At 48.4% G+C, this 20,899-nt stretch overlaps 1 protein-coding gene across 1 annotated transcript in view; it reads left to right on the plus strand.

Moving 5' to 3' along the window:
• Positions 1 to 20,899, plus strand: part of MOB2 (MOB kinase activator 2) — a 334,675-nt gene that overhangs the window by 177,520 nt on the left and 136,256 nt on the right. The gene's annotated exons all lie outside the window — the stretch shown is intronic.

A 20,899-nucleotide genomic window follows, 5' to 3' on the forward strand; every position in this document is an offset into this window, starting at 1 on the left:
TATTTCTCCCTCTAGATCCATTCCTTTCTCCCCATCGTTTCCTTTCTCACTGACTTTATTTGCATCTTTCTACCTCTTTCTCCACCTTTCTTCCCCCCTTTTTCTCTTCCCCCTTTTTCTCTTCCCCCCTTTTCTCCTCCCCCCTTTTCTCCTCCTCCCTTTTTCTCCTCCTCCCTCCCTTGTGTGCTTTCTCCTCGTGCTTCTGTCTCCTCCATAGTTCATTTCCCGCTCACTGCCTGCCGCCTTCTGTGCCCTGCTGCTCGCAGTGGCAGACTGTCCGTTTCCTCTCCGCCAGTGTCTGCTTGCTAAATATTGCAACTGCTGGTTTTATACCACCAGCCTGGGTGGGGCGGCTGCGGTGGGGTATGACCTAGCCAACATTCCTCTGCCAGCCCTGGACCTCGTCCATGGCTCTGTTTACACGAGCAGTTTGCAGTCCTGCCTCTCCCGCCCCTTCCTGCAACGGGCACATTGAATGTGCAGGGCGGCACTGAGCCCTTCTGCACTTGGCGCAGCCCCTGGGCTGGTGACATTTCTTGCCTCTGAAATCTGTGTTATTTTCTTGCTCTTGCCGTGCCCTCCGGGGTGTAATGAACGTTGTACAAACAGGCCCAGGGCCTTCGATGCCCACGTGCAGCTAGGATTTGCCCAAGCACTTCCATGGACTGCTCTGGGTTTACTTCGCAAGCACATCCCAGCTCAGTTTCAGGTGCCCACAGCGCCAGCGCACCAGGCTCTGCTCAAAGTGCCCACAACGTCTAGGCGTAACTAGGCTCCCCTACATAAGCTCATGTGCCATGGTACATTTGAGCTCTGCTCCAGTTGCTTACTCTGCCTGGCACCTCAAGATACGATCAGATGGTTACCGTTCCAAGTACACCCAGACTTCGACTAGGGTGCCGGGGCATACGAAGGGCGTTCCTCTGGCGCTAACTTCCCAATGTGACTGGGCGCTGTCACCCCTCAACAGCCCCCTTTTGTGAAGAGTGGCTTCCCCTGAAACCTCTTAGCGTTGTTTTGAACATGAATCTGAGTCATATTGCACCCAGGTACACAATAGCTCCTCTTAGTGCAGAAGTGAGGTCTTCTGTGCGCTTTTTATCTGTAACTATCATTGATTTTCAGATCACTAACGTTGCTGCGAGTTTATGCAGGACTCCTTGGTAGTGCTGCGTTCTGGTACTGTTAGCGTCGGTGCTTGATGCCACTGCTGCATGCTGCCAGCCTTCGTGCGCAGGTGTACTCGTGTGTGCTTCTGATCTGAATCCATTGCTTTGTGTGATACTAGCCGGAGGGCTCCATAGGAGTGTCATGTGCCACAGGTGCCAATTCTCACTGGTGGTTCTTTGTGCAGCTCGCCCAAGTTCTTGGTGCTAGTGCCACAGAGCGCAAAGTTAGTTGTGTGATACTAGCCACAGGACTCGACTCTAGTGCTGATGGCTCTAGGTATCAGTGGTGATGCTGCGTGTTGTCGACAATACTGCCTCTTGGTGTGCTTTGTCCTTGTAGCTTTGGAGTTGATGGTAGTGTAATTTAAAGCAAATATTGTCAGAAAAGTAAGACCTGAAATCACTTCGCCCCACTATTGCAGACTTAAGACTCCTGCACCCTTAATCTGAGATGTAGGCAATTACTCCAGTTAGTTAAGAAGATTTTCCTTTTTTTTTGTGAAACCACACTTTGTATTGTGAATGGTGAAGAGTCCATGGGAAGCCATACCATAGATTAGATGTTGATTTTATTCGGACCTTGTTGGTCTGTAGAATTTTAAACGATTATGGTTGTACTTTAGTGCCGATCACTAATTTCATCTGAAATGACCCTGTACGCTGAAATGGGTGCACTCTCTACCAGGCAGCTTATAGATGGAGAACTACTAAACGTGCATGTTCAGGGACTTGGATAACCACAGTCCTACTCTTATAGGAGCCTTATTCTGATATACTGCTATGCAGTAGACCAGGTGGGATCGTTGTACATTATAATTTAGGACTATCTAATTACATGAGGTTAGAGCTTACAGTAGTCTTTTGGTCATTTGAAAACAGTGATTTGAAGTTTCACCATGAATTGCTGCTCACCTACAAAGACTTCAGACCATACAGAATGCCGCGGCCAGAACTCATTGTCCGCCTTCCCCGATGAACCCACATTGGACCCCACCTCAGGAAACCCTACTGACTCCCCATACAGAAGAGATGCTAATTCAAGCTGCTGACCCACGCCCACAAGACTCTACACAGCCATGGACAAGCCTACATTAACCACCGCCTGAACTTCCACCAACCATCGAGAAGACTGTGCTCAGCCGCCCTTTCACATGCCCATACTCCCCGCATCTACCGAAGCAGAAGTGGAGGACGCTCCTTCTCTCACATCGCAGCTAAGACCTGGAACCGCCGCCCCACGCACCTCCAGACCATCTCCTCACTTCCAGAATTCTGAATTGCTCTCAAGACTTCGCTGTTTGAAAAGACCCCCGGGTCCTGCAAGCGCCTGAATACCCTATCGGGTGATTTGCCACACTTTATAAATCCTGATTGATTGATTGACTATGTGTACCTGTGAAAGGAAGCAGTTTGTTAATACAATCTGACAGTGACCACCACTGTACATAGTCTTCGGGACAGGGGACCAGATAACGATTGTTTTTGCAAATGAATAATATTTTATATTTGAAACTGTCAACTCAGAGCCATTTTGGGGCTCCTAGTTGTAAAGCATAGAGGAGCAAGTGTTTGGCTTTCCTTGTCTCTCTTTTTTGTCTGCTTCTTATTGCTGTCCTAGCTTGTCAATCTTAAGTTTGTTCCTCCCATTCAGCTTTGCCTCTTTACAATCTCTTTGATTGGCTGGCATCGCTGCTTCCCCTGCTTGCATCTCAAGAACCCCTTTTTTCTTATGTGTGAAGCAGTCAATTTGAGTGGGTGTTTTTTTTTTGTAACCATCTCTACCCTGCACTCTATTCCTTTCTTTTGCCCAACTGCTTCTACCCACCCCCTTTCACTTAACCATATGCTTCTGCCCACTGCTTCCTCCCACCTGTGCCCTTTGTGTTGCCTTCATCCAACATTGCGTTCCTTTTGCTCCTGCCCGCCATTGTTTTTGATAGTCTCCAACCCTCTCCATCCCCATTGCTTTTGTGTGTTCTTCTGTGTTGATTTAGCACTTGCCTCCACCCTTCCCCGTTTTGCTTCCGCTTCTCATGCCTGCCCACTTATTTTGTTTTATGCTTTTGCAGGTTTTACTTTCTTTTTAGTTACCACTGTAACTCAGATTGGTGCATCAAAAAGAAGAAAATAGCGCCCTCCTCATTTTGAGGGCACATGCATGCGTGGAGTGAACGCCTACAAATTCACAATGAATGCAGGTGACCATATCAAAGGTTTCCTTCCTTTCTCCCTCCACAAAGGCAAGACGTAGCCTTTTTGCCTTGCACCTCTAAGTGATGCTGCCACAAAATAGTCAGCCATGGCCAACCCCTGATGTTAAACTCCTGATGGACATAAAGGAGGAGCACAACAACCAGATAGAAGCTGGCTCTGCCTTAGAGTTGTGCTGGGGACTGACAAACTGACAGACACGCAAGTACACTTTTCCCCCATGCCCAACAATACTGGTTGCTGCCTGTGACTGCCCATTTGGGACTAAAGGATATGTTTCTGTAAAAGTGCATGCATTCAGGTGGTGCGTGGACTTGCAGTTATTGTGCGTGTACAGTCACTCTTTGAACACAGTCCCCTTTTGTTTGTGCATTGTGTAGGTGTACTGCCTGCATGTGCAATCATAGTACAGAGTTGCTGTCTGTAACGGTGAACATTTGCTGTGTGTGCAGTCTGGTTGTGTGTCTGTTGGTGACAGTGGCATAGCACGGTCAAGTGGTACCCGGTGAGGAAAGCTTCTTGTCACCCCCAGCTTGACAAAATGGCAAAAATGGGTTTAAAACGCATATTTTGCAATTTTGTACAACCAGTGGCAGGGAAGAGGAGTTGGAAACCAAAGCACAGAGTGGATTCACAGATTTGTTTTGGAGGCCTTGACAAGCCGATGTCTATTAGGGGGTGTGAAAACACTCAGGACATAAACAAAGGTCCCAGCAAGCTTTTTTATTTTTTTGAATGGAGGATTCGTAGGTGTGATGGGGCAGAAATACCTCTTGGGTACTTGTCAGTATGAGGGCCCGCCCCTCCTCATACAGTGAAGTATTTTGTTTTTAAGTTGGCAGGTCAACCCCAAATGCATGCACACACATACAGTAACCGAACTGGGTGCACAAACTCAGCAACTGTCCGCCACACACAGACAGCATACATATGACTATGACAAGCGCGGAGAATCAGGACGCGCACACTTAGGACCCGGCACCTCCGGACCCCGCCCCTGGTCACTGGTGGTTGGTCGGCCGGGCAGCCCAATCGGCGTCCGGCCGACCCACTTCCGGGTCAGGCGATGACGTGTGACCTGGTTTATAGGGGGTGGAGACCTTTGGCCTATTTAGGGTCAACTCCCTGTGACCGGGGTCTCTGTTTCCGCTACCACTCCAGGATACCTGACTGCACACGCCGGCACCTGGCCATTCTCAAGTTCCAGGCCGGCATTCTGAAACTAGAGGCAGAAGGATCGGGCGACGTCCACGTGGCCAGGTAAGGAGTCGAGTGCCTGGGGGGCCTCGTGGGCAGCCGTGAGTCACGGTGGGTGCTGGGACGGGTATTGGATTGTCGCTGCCTTGCGGGGTTTACGGCTGTGTGCGGCGCACCTTTGTGGTGCGGGCTCCTGCCGGGCGGCGTGACCCATGCTCTGGTTACGAGTCGACTAGACTACGGAAACACCCTCTACGCCGGAATTACAACCAAACTACAGAAAAAACTCCAACGCATCCAAAACGCATCGGCGAGACTCATTTTGGACATCCCTCGCCATGATCACATTACCGGCCACCTGAAAGACCTCCACTGGCTTCCCGTCAACAAGAGAATAACATTCCGTCTCCTCACCCACGCACACAAGGCCCTCTACAAACTAGGAGCCGAATGCCTCAACACTCGTCTATCCTTCTATACACCCAACCGCCAACTAAGATCCTTCAATCAAGGCCTCGCTGCAGTCCCGCGTATCCAAAGGTCCACCATGGGAGGCAGATCCTTCTCCTACCTAGCGGCCAAGTCCTGGAACTCACTCCCCACTCACCTCCGCCTCACACAGAACCACATCTCCTTCAGAAAAGAACTTAAAACCTGGCTTTTCGAAAAATAATGAACCCCCCTCGCAAAAGCGCCTTGAGACCCTCTGGGTGAGTAGCGCGCTATACAAATACTTGAACTTGAGGGACCGGGAGTGGGGAAATCTTGGCGTTTTAGCAGCAAAATAGAGCAGGCCTCACAAGGCTTCACAAGTGGTGCGCGGCGCGGCATCAGGGTAACCGCTATCTCGAGGTAGTGCGTGAGGGCAAAGTACAGACAGCATGGCGCCCAAGAAGGGAGGACAAAAGAGGAAGAATTCTGACCCGGAGATAGCACAGATTATAAAATTACTTCTGGCAAAATTGAGCAAGGATGCTCTCGAGAGCGGAGAGGATCGAGAGCGGAGAGGATAGCGATTCCTCGCTGGAGGATCAGCCTGAGGTAGTGGAGCGGTCTCGCAGGGAGGGGGTGCCACCGAGGGCCGCTTTCCCTCCATTAAAGAAAACCAAAGCACAGCCAAGGAGGAAGGGGGGAGCCAAACAGAAGAAGTGTAGGCCTAGCCCTGCCGGGGGAAAGGAGGACGAGGGATCAGCAGGTCCCGTCCCCACTCCTCCATTAGATGCAGAGGCTGTTGTACCTTCCACACCCATTCCGGCTGTGCCACAGGTTGTAGTTCCCGTGCCATCAGATCCAGTGGGGTCAGTACTGTCTGAGATTAGGGAGGCGCTGAAGGCATTGGCCCCGGGAAGCGTGGTACCAAAAACCACGGACCCGCCGGCCCCACTCCCACCGCAGCCGGTGGCCGCAGTGGCGGTCGCGCAGGACCCAATAGAAAGCTTGCTGTAATCATTGACCACATTAGTGGGCCAATTATCTGCCCCAAATAAGGTATTAGAGAGAGTGAGCGCTGGAGCGGCAGCACCGTGGGTTCCACCCCAGGTTGCAGAGCAGGGCGCGTTACAGGATATTCAGAGGCAGGTGGCGCTCTTAGTCGAATCGCGCAAGGCTACCCCCAGCGTGGCAATTGGAGCGCAGCCCCCCGCGGCAGCATTAACTGCAGCACCCACAGGAGGTAAGCCAGGTGACGCAGCAGCGAAGAGCAGCGAGATAGGGGGTGTGCAAGGGAATGTGTTGTCTCAGTCAGGGATGTTAGCTACACACGTGACTATGGAGGTGCGGGAGAAAATCTGGAAGGGCGCTTATGTAGATATATTCTCCCTTATCAGGCCCAAGAGAAGAGATGAGGATTACAAGAACAGGGATGGGAAAGAGCTCTCCTTTAAGGATCGGAGACCTAGGATCGAGGAAACAATAACAAACTGGCTGTTCGGTTTTCATGTTTATGTCACAGTATTGTTGGAGAAAAGGCCAGAGTTGGCTATCCCATTGGTGTTTTACACTAACAAGATTGTGAAGGCACACTCCACGCACGGGTGCTCAGTTTGGTTGACTTATGATAGGGAGTTTCGTTGGGCGAAAGAGGAGAACCCAGCCATTTGTTGGAATCAGGTAGAGGTGAATGCCTGGTTTAAAAGCGTGAGCAGTAGGGAGCACCCCGCTAGGCAGCCTTTTCGGACTTCTCAGGGAGGGCCGGGTGAGAAGAGAGGGACCTGCTGGGCATTCAATAGCAAGGGGTGCACATGGCCCCCCGGGCAATGCAAGTTTAAGCACGCATGCGCCTTTTGTGGTCACCACTCCCACCCCGAATTCAAGTGCAACAAAAAAGCCAAAGAGCGTTGGGGTGCTACTCCCAAGGATATCAAGCCCCCCCAGGTGTAAGCTGCCTACCCCGTGGATATTGGAAGACTGATTTATTGGCTGAACGAGTACCCAGACAGGGCAGCAGCCAAGGTGTTGTTTGATGGTTTTTCTGAAGGTTTTCGTATCCCAGCGTTACATGTCCCCCCTATTAGCCAGTGTAGCAACCAAGTATCTGCGAGAGCCCATTCCTCTGTAGTGGCCACGAAGGTGGACAAAGAACGAGCCTTAGGCCGAGTAGCAGGCCCTTTCCCGGCTCCTCCATGGGAGAATTATGTGTGTTCCCCACTGGGGGTGGTGCCCAAGAAGGAGCCTGGGCAGTTCAGGATGATTCATAACCTCTCTGCACCAAAAGGTTTGTCTGTAAATGACTCCATTGACCCGGCTTGGCTTTGTGCTCAGTGACGTACTCGTCCTTCGATGCCGCGTTCCAGAAAGTGAGGGACTTAGGTCGGGGGGCATTGTTAGCTAAAACAGACATTGAGTCAGCATTTCGCCTGTTGCCCGTTCACCCTGATGATTACCATTTGCTAGGCTCCCAGATGCAACAGCAGTTTTCTCTCAGATCAGGGTGTACAGATGTGATTCATTATTTGGATTGCATTCACCACCAGGGGCGTATGAAGGTGGGTGCGGGCCGCCCCGGGTGACTCTAAGAGCCCGGACATGTGTACTTTTGCTCTAGGCTCCTTTACATTGGCCCTTATTATGGAGGACTATGCCGTATCACTATGGTCTTTTATACTTTGGGAGGACACCGTACCCCATTGCCATTGTGAATGCTACATTCCATCTTATATTCTTGTCCTGAAGAAGTTCATTTCCCGAACGAAACGCGTTGGCTGATGTTCATTTTTTGTTCATTCTGGATAAATTTAAATAAAGGATGATACCAACGAAGGAACTGATCTTGCTTCATCATTTAACCTTACCATACTCTGGTAGTGTACCGCTCCATTGCTTTCCGAGTTTTGTTTTCCGAGCAGGCAGATTGCATCCCTCAACGGCAGATCCAGGAGAAAGCCTGTGCACACCACTTATTCAATTGTTATTTAGACTATAATTTGGGTTAACATTTTGAGGCTTGTGCGGCACTTGGAGTCCGCCGTTGGATTTTGTGTTTTCACATTTCACAAACTGGTAATTTTACCAAAATATCCTCCTGGGAAACAATCCGTGTAGTAGCCAATCCGAGGGAAGAGGTTTACAGAAACAGGGAACGCAACCGAACAGGCCTGGAGAAGATTTGGATGTTGGACTCTTGTGGACTGTTGTGGCACAGTGGCGCCTTGTGCACAGGGGTACCCCTTACTGCCAGGGTGGTTCATAGGCCAGGGACCGCAGCCTCGACTGAATGCGAAATCGACGCGGTAACGGGAATGGACACAACCTGTTCACCTCGGCAATGAAGCGGGCCGCAGGGATTGCACTGGTGTGTACCACCAGCACCCCCCCATCACATGCTGCACTGCAAAGATACGCCAGCAGAACGAAGGTCTCAGAAGGGAGTAAAGGCTTGATCTGCGGAGAGGTAACCGCCAGTGCGTCTTCTGTGTCTTTTTCTCAGCGTGCACGTGTAGCAGCGAATCAGAATCAAACAAAAGGCTCAGCGAGCTGCCTGGACGCTCTCCGGTAGCCGCGGGTCTATATTTAGCCAAAGTAGTAAGGAAATATTTTGAGAACAGAGGTGCTTTCTGGGGCAATAGGTGCATCTATTTAAAATCGATAACTATGTAGATCACTTTTCTGCTGGTTGATTTATTGACGCGTGTAGCCCGCTCTGTCAGTCGTTATATTTGGTTTGCTGTACATAAAAGTGTTAGTAAAAGAGTGAATAAATCGGAGCTGCAGCTCCCTCAGGCGATGGGCGCCAGCCTGGGATGGTGCGCCAGTGACGGCAGCACTTAACCACACTCCACACCATCCACCTTCCAGACTTGCACAAGCCACCACTTTGGACCGCCCTCTGTAACAAGCAACCAGGAGCGAAGCCCCCGTGCACTCTGAACCAGCACCCAAGCCGACCTGCACCCACCACCCAATCCCTGCGGGCGGAGTGGACAGCACAGTCATACCTCATTTCCTGTAAACAAATCTACATGGGAAAAAAAAGTCCTCTTCTTGGAGTTCGTTCAACCTCTGCATAAAATCAGTGCAGAAAGGTATGTTCCCAACTAATTAATGAACTCCCCCCCCCCCCTTCCTTCCAGCCCTGCTTTATGGGCACGCCTTGTCTTTGTCGGCTGTAAGTTTTGCATCTAACTTAAGTTCTGATGTGACTTTTATTGCAGAGTGCTACATGGCAATAAAAACGCAATGCCAGCCTCGCTTCTAGTTTGCTGGCCCCGCTTTAAAAATGTCCAAGGCCAAAAATATTCGCGCTCCGTGTTAATGACGCCTAAAATGGGTCTCTTTCGTGGCCGTCTCGTGCCTTTCTCTTAGCTCTCTGGTTGAGGGGTGTATGCTCCTCCCCGTCTGCCCACGCCTGACTCCAGCTGGCACCGTGCCCCCTTCGCTGAGCAGTTGCTGGGGCATGTCTGGACCTGCAGACCCCAGACGCACTGGGTGAAGTCTGGAAATCTTTTGTGTGAGGTGCGAAGAGCGCTTTATAAGATCAGTGGGCCTTTCCTGCACGCTGAGGTTACATGGAAGCGGAACTGTGGATGGTGCATTATTTACTGAAAGGACAACCCGCTTTCTCTGTATTATGCATCAAGGTTTACTTCCTCTGTGGTGCAGCACTCCAGTGGCATACAGGATCATGGGCGATGCGAGGAGAGTGGCCAATCGCCCTGTTTTTTGTAGGGTTATCCCACAGTCGGGTCGTCTGTCCTGTTAACTGCATTCGACTGGCGTGGGACACCAACAAACGTTTTTTCGCTGAGCACAACTAGCTAGCTGAACTGCCTTCCTGGACATCTCGATTGGTATGTCCAGGGCTTTAAGTGGGATGAAAAATAGGTAGGGTCTCTCATAGGGGCGTGGCCGATGTAATTAAGGGCGTGGCCTACAACACTTAAGCTAAAATCTGTACTTGGCATAGTATTTTTCTGTTTATGCCCATTTAGCCAGCTATTTAACACAAGTAACATTACACCTACAACAATCCAGGACTATTGGCTTTGTCAATAGTTGTAAATTGCTTAAGATAAACAAGCAACAACTATTACCTCGTTGTATATAATACTGAAAATGCTTCGTTTTCGTGGGTCAGGTTGTAACATTATGCTAGAGCTGCCGACCTTCCAGCAGCCGAATTGAACACGCTCGAGGCTCAATTCAACGCAACATCCTGTGATTCAAAACATGAATATGTGCTTGTGTAATGTAACTAATGCTCCAAGTTTGCGCTATTTAATAATCAAAAATGAGTCTTTGAAGCTACATCAAAAGCAGTGACGTGTGGTACTATCGCAAGTTAAGCTTTTTTTTTCTTTTCCATCCTGAAGGTAAAAATGGAGCGTCCGATAGGGACCCATTTCGGCAGTTGCTTTTAAGAAAGGCCGGTGCTGAGCACCGTCAGGACCCGGACCACTTAAAGCCCTGGGTATATCATGATGTTCACCTATCACTATTTCAGCCTTCTTGTGAGCATGGCTAGAGGTGCCGGTTTGTGGCTGGTAGGGAGGAGCTGCGGCACCAGAAGGGGTCCTGCTACAGTGCATCCCCAGGGACATCTTCACCTTTAGAGGTAATAATAGAGAACGTGGACTCCAGCAGTTCACACTGAATGTGTGAATGAAAACCAGGCTGAGGGCATTTCCTGGGAATATGATCTTGGTTGTTTATTTCTTCTGTTAATCCTCTATTAAAGTATGCCTCATCAGGGGACACAAACCCAGGCAATATGATTCATCCAAGATTAAACAGTTTGGAAAGTGAAAGACCCATGGTTAGAAATTAAAACATTTTTTTACCATCCTCTCACATTTTGGTGAACAGACCAATACTTTGGCGCCAACTACTCTTCCCTGGTAATAGTCTGTCAAAGTGATTGTGCTTTTTTTTAACCATCACATACTAATAGTTTTTAGACTGATTCTAAATTGGACACACATGTGAGCAGATGAATACATTCAGAAGGTGATTTCCCAAGAGCACACATGGCTGGTGTTAAAAACATGTCTCCTGGTTCCACAGTTTCCAATATGCACCATAGACCACAATTGTGGTGTCCATGTTTGTCATAGAAAGGCTAGTGGATTACTAGCCTCTGTAAATGCCAGAGAATTGTATGCTATGCCCAGATTTATAATGCAGTGTTTATTTCCAGCATATTTAGGTGCAGAAGTAAAACCAGGATTTGATGGATAGTGGTTAGTGGTGGTGTCTGCCCACCCCAGTAAATATCCCACCCTCTTAGTAGTTTTGTGAAGGTATTTCTTATAGTACTCACTAACTCTACTGTGCTATTTCAATGACACCCCCGCAGTATTTTTATATAATGCAAAAAACTTCCTGTTGCGGTAGGAGGTTACTGGCCAGTATCGATGATGGATACTGTTGTTTACCATTGGCACTTTAGATGATTTCATTCCATTTGGATGACCGTTATCCATTCTGGAAACTCTCCTCTCCAAGGGCACCAATACAGAGCCGTTAATACGTTCTCCAGGAGGTGTTAAAGGGGTTGGAATGTAGTAATCAGGGTTCCCAAGGCCTACATGCTCCGAAGATAACCCACTTACACTCAAGAACTGTTGGCACGGAAACTGTAAAAGGCAAAGAACAAGTTTATTAAGACCCCATGGGGTGGTGGTACACTCATACAGCACCCTTCGGTAATGCAAGAGGTATCACACCGAACACCGGTGTGACCCCGATTTATATACAGTTTTGGGGCAATAAAAGATAGGCGGCACAAGTTAGAACACATTCATGTACATATATGGTCATGTTTTGGAACACAGCCAGCTCATTGGAGGGGGCACAACTCCGCTGGTCAGTTTGGTGCACATTCCTGAGGGGTAACTGGTCAGTTGGGACTGCGCATGTGCAAGCTTGACCAGTACTAAAAATAGCCTGTTGCTGGGCAGACTGAAGTGGTCAGTGGTACGGACAACGGACTAAAGGGCACGCCAGCCACGAGGCCGCTTATGGCCTAAGATGGCCGCCGCAACATTCAAAATGGCGTTTTCATATATAGCCAAGTTAAGGAGGAAAACGTGTAGTTTCAGCTAATCGCTAACGCGGCCATGCCAATTACGACAGACGACCCTTTTAGCGTTTAGCTGAATCTACCTCATAGTGAACATAATCAGGATGTTCGTCCTCGATGTCTATTAACATTATTTGTGTTACTTCTTTATGAAGCATCATTTTGTCATGGGCAAGTGCTCGTCTTGATGGTATGCAAGCTGATAGGCACATGGAACATAAGGCAGGGCCACATTGGATACATAGGCAAACAAAAAACAGTGCCCCCACAATTATACATAGAATCGTTAACAGTTTCCAGCCCCAAGTAGTAAGCATTGACCAGAACCATCCTGAAAGTGTCCAAGTTCCATTGTCCAGATGTATCTCAGCTGCGATTTTATGGAGCTTTGATATGGCATCATAAACAGATGGGGAATTGCCAAGTATGTATACACAGCAGCTACTTCCGATAATTCTGCATGCCCCCCCACGATCAGCTAGAACTACATCCAACACCATCCTATTTTGGAGCGTAACTATTCTAGAAATCTGAAGTTCCTCAGTGATATTTCCTAGGGCAATGGCAGTGTCATTCGCTACAGCCTCGACAACACGTGTCAATCGTCTTATTTTCCGGCTGTTCAACGCGGCCCCCACAAAGGAAAACAGTCCCAAATTGAAGTCCACATACTGTTGTAAGGCAGTATCAGTCTGGTCTATGTCATCCAGAACGACAGTCCGTTTGACCCTATTCAGGACAAAATCGTGGTACAAGATATAATCATTGTGATACATTGGTGGGGCAATGAATACAGGAGGTAGCACAAACGATACATAACACGTGCCCAACCATCCCAATGGAAGCTGATGATAACCCTTCGTTCCACAGATAAAATACGTGTTTCGAGATGCTACAAATGAAATGCCATTCGGGCTATCAAAAGTAAGTGTGGTGTTGCATTCACTTTTCCCTACCGCAATCGAACCTTTATTTCTAATACACAAATCGGCTTTAGTAGCAATGACATTAATGACATGTGAGCTAGATACATTGATATTTCTTTGATTGCTGTACACACGCGGGGCAGATACGTTGTCGGGCCTTTACTCTTCCCATTCGAATCGAGTACCCTCAGCCCGCGGAAACCCATCCTTGTCATGGGAGCATACTTTATTCAAACGGAAAAGCACCCCCCCTTTCGTTGGCCATCTCAAAGTAAAGAGGATGGTGTACCAGGCATTGCAGGATCCATTATGAGAGAACAGGAGTGGAATGAGTGGGGTGCCCCCTCTCTTCTGGTGCCCCGGTAACATCCCACACACCCAGCAATTTGAAGTATTGGTCATATTGTGCGTGTGATGAAGAATCTGAATAAAACTGTTGTTCAGATAAGTTTGCCGATGTCGTTCTTCATGGTAGGGTAAGGTAAAGTGAAAATGTTCAGATGGAGCCGGGGTAGTCGGCAGCAAATGTTCACGTGCAGGTACCACAAGTTCAACTACCCAGGCTATTACAGCTATCACCACAATAGTCAAAACAAAGAGAATGGCACCCAAGATTCGCTTATCTCGTGATGCTGGTGATGCCATAGTTCGGAAATGTTCTTACAGAGTCTCAAATAGTTCAAATTGTTCACAAAGTCTCAAATACACATGTGTGTATACCTAAAAAAAGAAAAATACGGTGCTGAACTCCGAGGTAGCCGTTGTTTTCTTCTCCGGGCCAAGACGGGTGTCGCTACACTGGCAGAACTGATCCCTCCCCCTTGGAATTCCCGGTTTCCGTTTCACAAACCTGGAGCGGTAACCAACCAGTCATATACAAAAAACCAAAAAATCTTCTTATCGGGGACGCAGGTTGTAGTGCTCTCGTCCAGCAACAGCGTGGTCCGGGAAGGCTCCCTCAACTTCGGCCGACGTCACAGCTGGGCTCTTCTCTTTCTCCAGAATCTCTTTGTAGTCGGTCAGCACAGCGGGAGTCACCAGATCCGGAGAGACATGGCGGCAGTGTGTCGAGTGTACCCACCGCTTTCTGTTGGTCACTCGTACAGCAGTCCGGGTCGCAAGGAGGACCTGTTCGGGGCCCTTCCACCTTGGCTCCAAACTGCTCGCTCTCTCAAACGATCGGATCATCACATGATCGCCAGGGCGAAGATCATGGCCCTCTCCAGTAGAGTTGTCAGGGAGCGCTTCTCGAACCTGTTGATGAATAGAAAGCAAATCATTTGTTAATCGTGCCAAATAGTCGTTCATCATAACACAAGGCACATCATGTATTAATCGCGGCTTGGGCACCCCCCAGATATTCATGGGGCGCCCAAACACCACCTCATATGGTGTAAGGCCAGTTCGTGAATGGGGTACTGATCTAAGAGAGAGCAGTGCTAGCGGCAAAGCATCTGGCCACTTCAACGATGTGGATGCCACAATTTTGGCCAGTTTAAGTTTCAACGTAGCATTGTACCGCTCAACCAGACCTGCCGGCTGAGGGTGGAACACAGCGTGGAACTTCTGCTGAATCCCTAACCCCTTCAGTACATACTCCACAATCTTCCCAACAAAATGAGGCCCATTATCGCTCCACAGAAATTTGCAAACTCCAAAGCGAGGAAAGAATTCCTTAAGCAACACCTTAGCCGTTGTCAGAGCTGTATTGTCTTTCGTGGGGAAGGCCTCAACCCATTTGCTAAAGGCACATACCACCACTAGGACGTACTTCAGGTTGTTGCAGCGCTCGAGTTGGATATAATCCATTTGAAGTACCTCAAATGGTGCAGAAGGTGGAACGAACCCTCCTTTCGGAGTATGGGTCCCCTTTCCAGGATTGTGTTGTAAACAGATCAGGCAGGTCTGTACTACTCTCTTAGCTGTATTCGCAATCTCGGGATGCTCCCAGACTCGTGTTAACAGTCGAGTGATTGCAAGAGCTCCGACATGCGCCAGTCCATGGGTCATCTGGACCATCGCCTGTAAGTAAGCCGCAGGCAATTTCCATTTCTCCATGTCTTTACTTCTCCAACAACCCTCATCATCTAGTACCCCATCTGCTGCCCATGCCGCAAGTTCTGATTCAGTAGCCGATTTTTGAATATCCAATATTTCTGCTCTAGCATCACTCCATCGCTCAGCCTGCGATTGTGTCACATACATAGGGGAGCTAGTCCGGGACATAGCCGTTTGTCTCGCTATGCTATCTGCAAAGGCATTTCCTTGGCCCACTTTATCCGTGATCTTTTTGTGGGCACTGCATTTTACTATCGCTACTTTCTTTGGACCAAGCAACGCGTTTAGGAGATCACGCACTAGCTCTCCGTGCATAATGTGTTCTCCGTGAGATGTCAGAAACCCACGCTCTCTCCAGAGTAGCCCAAAGTCATGTGCTACTCCGAAGGCGTACCGGCTGTCTGTGTATATGTTCACACATAGGCCAGCACTTAATTCGCAGGCTCTTGTTAAGGCTATCAGCTCTGCTGCCTGAGCCGATTTCTGTGGTATCCTAGCTGTTTCTACAACTGTCTTAAGTGTTGTGATCGCATAGGCTGCGGAAGTCGTACCATCTGGCAACCTTAAACACGATCCATCAACCCACAGTTCCCCATCCACATCTGGAAGTGGCACATCCTGTAAGTCAACACGACCCTTTGTCTGTTCCTCGGTCAGGAAAACACAGTCGTGATGTTTTTCTTCCTGACCCTCCTCGACCGGATAGGGCAATAAAGTGGCGGGGTTCAGAGTAGCGCATCTTTTCAGTGTAATATGTGGCGCCAAAAGTGTCAGCTCATATCCTGTTAGTCGCGCACTCGTAAGGTATTGGGTCTTTGTTTGATTTAGCAGAGCATCTACTGCGTGAGGAACTAACACCAACAGTTTATGTGATAACACTATTCCCTCACTCTGCCGTATAGCTACTGCTGTTGCTGCTACCGCTCAAACACCCAGGCAACCCTCGTGCTACAGGATCAAGAATGGCAGAGAAGTATGCACATGGTCTCTGCTTGTCCCCGTGTGCTTGTACTAACACTGACAACGCGCACCCATCATTCTCGTGCACGTACAATGTGAAAAGTTTCGTGTAGTCTGGTGTGCCTAACACGGGTGCAGAACAAAGGGCCTGTCTCAACTGTCCAAAGGCCTTCTGACATTCACCTGTCCATTCAAGGGGCATTGGTGTAGCTTTGGACAGTAATGCTAGCAAAGGTTTTATGATGTGTGAAAAACCCATGATCCACTGTCTACAAAAAGACGTCAACCCTATGAAGGCACGTACATCTCTCTGCGTGCGGGGGATCTGGTGTGTCTAAAATTGCTTGAATTCGATCAGATGCTAATGCACGCCCCTCCTTAGACAACAGATGACCGAGGTAGGTCACCTGGGGTCTGCAGTATTGGAGCTTCTTTTTCGAAACCTTATGATTGTTCTGTGCCAAAAAGGAAAGCAACGCAATTGTACTTTCTTCACATTGTGCATAAGAGTCTGCAGCAAGCAGAAGGTCATCCACGTACTGGATGAGAACAACGCCAGTCTGCAACTCAAAGGAATCTAGCTGTCTTTTCAAAGCCTGGCTGTAGATGCTAGGGCTTTCAGTATAACCTTGGGGAACACGACAAAATCTATACGATTTATTATTTAACGTGAAGCCGAACAAATATCTGCTATCAGGATGGACAGGGATGGAAAAGAACGCGTTTTTCAAATCAATAACACTAAATGTTGTGGCCGTTGGTGGCACCAATGTAAGCAAGGTCGTAATATCGGACACCACCGGGTATTGGGGAATGAAAATTTTGTTAATCTCTCTCAAGTCAATAATAAAGCGATAGACTTTGTCGTCAGTATCTCTTTTAAGGATCGGAAGAATAGGACTGTTGCAAACATTATAAGGGACCTCCTCCACTACTCCTGCAGAGATCAAATCCTGAACAATATGTGTCAATGCAATTTTGCCTTCTCTCGAAATCTTATACTGGGGTACTCGTGGTAGAGGGACCCCCTCCTTAACAGTAATGTGTATTGGTGGAATACGCATCTCTCCCACATCCGTATCTGAGGTCGCCCATAACGTGTGCGGTAGAGAGGCCAAGGCTGGAATGTCTAAGATAGTGGAAAACCTATCCGAGTCAGGATAATTGTCATTCAGGATAACCCGCACTCCCTCAGGAGCGCACCGAATCGTTGCTCGAAAATATTTAATCTGGTGTATGGGGCGATAACAAAAATTGACCAAAACTGAAAAATTTGTCAAGACATAGTGCAAGGGGCTTTGACAATGGGCTTTGGGAGGGTGTGCCATCGAACCCTACACATGTAATCATTTCGCCAGACAGGGGAGCCCTCGGAACCAAGTTTTTCGACAGCGCGCTACGAGTAGCTCCTGTGTCGACTAGAAATTGATCCGTAGAACCCAGAATACCCGCTGTTACATATGGATCCTGCTGATCTACCGGCACTTCAATTGATTCCTTACCCCATCCTACGCAGTCCTATGCATGCACATAATCCTGGTGCTCCACATTCTCACCCTCCGATATCTGATATTGATTTCGTCTATCAAACGTGTTTCGTTCATCCTGGCCACGGCCCCTTTCCTCAACCCTTCCACGATCACTTCCGCCACCTCTCGCTCCTGTATAACCTCCTCTCGACCTACCACCTCCTCGACCACGTTGGCTACGCTGCTCACGAAGTACCGGACAATCATCAGCCCAATGCCCAAACTCCTTACAGTAGGCACATTGATCCTCCGCTATATCCGTACAACCATACGACGTATTCCCTCCACCTCGTCTACCTCTATCACTCCCTCTACCCTGTGTTCCCCGAACCTGCGCCAACATCACCTTCGTTTTCAATTCTTTCGCCTTCTTATCAACACTTTCTTTAGCCTCCAACTCCTGCCGCTCATAATACTGAGCCATAGTTAACAAAGACGCAGGGGTCGCCGTGGCCCAGGAACTTTCACTCGATTTCAGTCGCTTTGCAATCTCCGGTAGGAGATTAGCCACATACTTATCTACGAACAAATGCCGACCCGTATCGTCTGTTAAAGATTGACCACTATAATCATGGAATGCCTCCTCGAAGCGCGTAAAGAAATCTGAAACCGTTTCATCAGGCTTTTGTTTGCACGAGGCTAACATAGTCCAATCGATCTTTTTAGAAGGAACAAGCGTTTTTAATTTAATCAAAATAGCCGCCGGAAGGTCTAGAATCAACTGACAAGGCTTACATGCCGGTGTCCTATCTAAATCGGCAGCATTTATTTCTTTCCATGTCCCCCCAAGTATTGTTTCATCATTATTTTTACGAATTTGCCTCCACATATCAGGTGGAAGGATTAGCCCAAAAAACAGATCTATGTCAATAAGAGTCATCACACAAGATGAAATAGCCCCTTCCACCCCTTCATAAAATGCCGCCGGATTTTTCCGAAGATCAGGTAGAGAATTTTTCAATGCCATAACATCTGCTCTATTCCAAGGCGTATATACCCAGTTATATATAAAATATCCTTTCGCATCCTTTGACGATTTATCATCATCTGTACCTTCCCCTTTAGGTGGAACATACAAGGGCGCGGCTTCACGCATAGGCATAACATGCAATGCAGAACTCTTATCTGAACCCCGGAGAGAACACTCCTTAATCTGCTCGTTATTCTCTGGCTCGGACTCCTTTTGCTTCCTTTTCCGCTCCTCCCGCAATCTTGTTGTTTCATCTCGCAGCTGGATCAGTTGCTTGAAAAGGTCGTCAACATCTGCAAGATCAAATAAACCTTTATCCAAATTCTCACGATGTACTGACAAAGCTTTAGGTTCTAACGTATCTGAAAGGTCATGATACGCGGCAACAACTTCATCCGCCAAACTAGACAAAAAATACATTAATTCAAGATCCGACCACCTACTCCTCTCCGCAACCACCTCATCCTGAGAAACACATTTCCTATTCACTTTACGAGCCCAACTACGTAAATGTGCGGACCTCTCCGCAGTAAACCTGAGAGCGGATATACCCTTCTTTTCCGACTTATCCTGCCCATCATCTCCCGAATCTTCAGCTGGAGCCGTTGGCGAAACGTACGGAGGCGGTGACCGATCTAGCAATGAAAAATCATCAATTTCATTATTAAGGACAGGATAAAGCGGTCGGCGAATAGGAAATTGACCAGTCGTTTGCAATTTACGTTCCCGTTCCTCCCTCTCTCTTTTCTCCTGAGCCTCTTTTTCCTCAAGCTGTAAAGCCTTATCACGAGCAGCCTTGCGCTGCTCTTTGTCCGCCAAGGCAACTTCACGTTTCATTCGCTCGCGCACCGCTTTCTCCCACATTCGCACACAATCAAACATGTTTTGTCTAGACCTGCGTTGAAACAAACATTGTTCCACAAACTGTACTTTACGTAAATCGAACGACCCATGTAGAGGCCATTGCAATTCAGGATCAGTTCTCGTGTACTTATGCCATAATTTGCTGTACATAATATGGGGAAGGCCAAATTTAATATACATCTCCCTGTTCGGTGTTCCCTCTGGGGGAGCCGGCTGTGCTTCCGCTAACCTAATTGTGGTACCATTTCCAAGACAGCACATTCCTCGGAGTGTGCTGAAAACAGGCATGTTCAAAAAGTATCACGAAAGCGTGACACCGTATATAAAATGGCACTTACAGTACTTCACACAAATGTGCCGCTCAGAGGAAAAAAAACAAAGTTAGAGAAACATCTCTACATGCCTGCCTATGTGAAGTGCACTACACATATAGATTCAAAGTTCACAAATTCACAAACGTTAGCTAACTCAAATCAAAATCGTAGGTCATAGGACTCCGGCAAGCGTCCGAAGACTACCTTACCGATCACAAATCAGAGGACTTCAGCAAGCGTCCGAAGACTACCTTGCCGATCACAAATCATAGAACTTCAGTAAGCGTCCGAAGACTACCTTACCGAACACAAATCTTACCCAAATTCTCAAATGTCCAGATTCCAACTGCCAAGGTCTTGTGATCAAATCAGCCAAACAGCACTTTCCCATCAACACAGACACTCGAAAACTCAGTCGGAGACCGGCGCCACCTGGAAGGTCAGCTCGGAAGGAAAGGAAGAAACACCGTGGGAGCCAAGACTTGGGTCACTCAGTGGCAGCGCGCGTCCATGGCGAGTTTCCAAGCCTTCGTCACGACCTCTCCTTCGGGCATCCGAGTCGCCGATGAGTCCCTGGTCGTGGTCGCCAATTTGTAGTAATCAGGGTTCCCAAGGCCTACATGCTCCGAAGATAACCCACTTACACTCAAGAACTGTTGGCACGGAAACTGTAAAAGGCAAAGAACACGGCTGGACTACGCCAATGGTCTTTACCTGGGCCTCCCTAAATTCTTAATCCATAGACTGCAGGTAGTTCAAAATGCGGCTGCGAGGCTGCTACTGCGAATTCCATTCAAACAGTCAGTCTCTCCGCATCTTCGAACCCTGCATTGGCTGCCTGTCGCCAACCGGATAAAATTCAAAGCCCTGACACTCGCGTTCAGATCTCTGCATGGCTCCTGCCCATTCTACCTAAAAAAACGCCTTCCTAGGTATACCCAACTTCGTGCATTACGGTCTAATGACCGTATCCTGCTGGCTGTCCCACGAGCAAAAAAGGCGCGCCTTGGTGGTCGCACCTTTTCAGCAAATGTCTCTGTGCTATGGAACTCCCTACCTCAAGCAATCCAGCAGGCTCCATCTGAACCCTGCTTTAAGAAGTTGCTAAAGACTTGGCTCTTCTCTCAGCCTCGCTAGGTCTCCCTCTCCTGCCCCTGGACCTCTGTGGTACGTGCCATTCTTCTA

The sequence above is a fragment of the Lissotriton vulgaris genome, chromosome 2_1 (assembly GCF_964263255.1).
Source record: "Lissotriton vulgaris chromosome 2_1, aLisVul1.2, whole genome shotgun sequence".
NCBI lineage: Eukaryota > Metazoa > Chordata > Amphibia > Caudata > Salamandridae > Lissotriton > Lissotriton vulgaris.